This window comes from Leiobunum rupestre, chromosome 2 (genome assembly GCF_980474605.1).
Source record: "Leiobunum rupestre chromosome 2, qqLeiRupe1.1.hap1, whole genome shotgun sequence".
In the NCBI taxonomy this organism is placed as follows: Eukaryota; Metazoa; Arthropoda; class Arachnida; order Opiliones; family Sclerosomatidae; genus Leiobunum; species Leiobunum rupestre.
This window is the reverse complement of record NC_143385.1, coordinates 1,859,969-1,862,445: the sequence shown is the minus strand read 5'-3', so window position 1 is coordinate 1,862,445 and position 2,477 is coordinate 1,859,969.

Here is a 2,477-nt window from a genome sequence, read left to right as displayed (position 1 = left end):
CTCATATAATGAAACCCTGGAGAGACGTTTAAGAATATAATGAAAGTAGAGACTAGCTTTTTCAGTTAGAATCTATTAAGGCAAACGAGTATAAAAATAGTAAAATTAAATCACATTTCCAACGAAATCACGGCAGAATCTATACATTGCCAGCGCACCGAACAGAAAGCGTATCTGCAATGAATCTCCAATTCTTTGATTCTTTTCCAACACGGCGCGCATTCAAAGTGGCAGAAGCTATAAATTTCACATGCCGTCCCCTTCCAAAAAAAACCTCGAGATTTCAAAACATCGAAAAGAGCAAAACTATTCTTCCGTAACCATGTATAAATGCGCCAAAAGACCCTCCTTGGGGTCACGCCGGGCTCTCCTCCTTTTTTTACCGGGGTGCACCGAAATAGAATGGAAATAAAATGCGTTTCTGCGGATTTCTATCTGTCCGACTGTCGCGACTTTACGCTCCCCCCGTACCAATCTCACCGTCGTTGCTAGAGATTAAATGTCCTTTTTGCCGGATTTGTAGCGACCAAAGCGAAAATGTAGCTTGCCCAAACGCTATGGGATTACGCGTTCGAAGGTCCATCGGATCCCCATTTGGGAGAATTCGTCAAAAAATCCCAACACTCTCGCTTTTTTTTTCAACCGCTTTTTGTTTTTTTTTGTTTTTTTTTTGGGCAGAATGTAACCCAGCGTCGAAACACAATGATGGGTGCGCTGTCCCGATATTAAAAGGTCGTATACGAAGGGGACAAAAAAAGCCTCCGGTTGTAATCAAATGAACTTTTCGACAAGATGTAACTGATATGGTGGCCGAATTGGTACTGTCGCCGTGTGCCGGCTCTCGGTATCACTTCGAAATGAAGAGCTGAACTTCCTCGGGACTAAATTATTCATGCGGCCTTCTCAATTCTCAGATTTTCATCGCAAAAAAGGGCGTAATCCCTTCACAATGGTTTCTTCGTCGTCGTGTTTGTCGAAAGTCTCGCGGATAAAACACGAAAAATACAGCGAAAGTTCTATTTGTTGCTCACTTCATTGGCGCGGTCTGTTAACCATATGTGCTAGCTTAATACCGGCGCTCATTTCCAAAGGAATCCGAACTTCTTTTGAGTAACAAAATTTAATATTGGTGGACATTTTTATCGGAATTTCACGTTAACCGTGGAACTCAAAAATTAAAATTTATCCTATAGGATAGGACACTTCACCTAGAATTCAGAATTTTCAAGTTGATTTTAAATCTTTACTCTTTAGAGTGTACGGGATTTTGACGATATGTTCTAAAACTACTATTTATCTCTCTATGATGATTACACTGGGAAGTTGACCAATTCTGGCAACTAGGTATTCTTACCAAACAAACAAAAAGTGAAGGGTTTTATCGGTTTAGAGGTCGGGGATGGTTAACTTTTATTCAATAGATAAAGCTCTCAAAATTATTCGTAAAACGTTTTGATCAAGTAATTTATATTTCTGTATTATCCGATTAATTTTTTGATAAATTTGTAAAATTAATCGGAAAAACGACGTTTTTTTCGATAAAAAGCTCAAATTTTACGAATAATATTTGTTTTTTAATCATTTTCCGAAATATTAACCGGTAACTTTCTTTCTTTACATTTTTTCCCAAAAAAATCAATTTAAACATGGAGCATGATTAACCATCCCCGACCTCTATATCGGTTTGAATGATTTAATGATTGGTTAAATGCCTATTTTATTTTTTAAATTTTCTAAATTGTATATCTGAGTAAAATCTTTTACATTGTATGGAATGAAATACAACGTTTGGAAATAAATAAATTATTAATGTTAGATTAAGATTAATATATTTTGAAAAATATAAATAATTACTCAGTGAGTACGTTATTTATTGCAACTGAAAAACAATGAGAATAATTGTATAATCGAAAATTCGTGATTACCCTCACGAAAATATTAATAAACGTTCTGATTTACCAAAATTTCTAATATTTTCATTATTTTTCAAATAATTCCAATGTTTCAAATATTTATATAACATTCCCGTTTATTTGTGATATTTCTCAAGAAATTTAATATTTCTTCGGATTTAACAAGAGTTCTAATATATTTTTGCAACTTTCTTATTTCCCATATTTCTTGTGAATTTTTAGATTTCTGTTTCTTCGGAAGTTCCGAGATTTCTAGTATTTCTACTAGAAATTCTAGTTGAAATTCTATTTTATTACAAAATGATTCAAACAAAATTGGATTAAAACTGATTGTGTTACTTGTGGGATCCATATTTGGACATTGGATCAAACTGGCATTCGTAGTGCGAATTATATTCAGAACATTTTGTTATAAGCCTGAGTTTACTTTTTAACCATTTATACAAAATTCTTCACAAATATTACGTAAAATTTAGGAAAATTCAGGGAAGAGAAAAAAAAATCAATGTTTGGACAAAACTCTACAATATATCACAAGTGGATAAAAGGTGAGGCGTGAGTTTT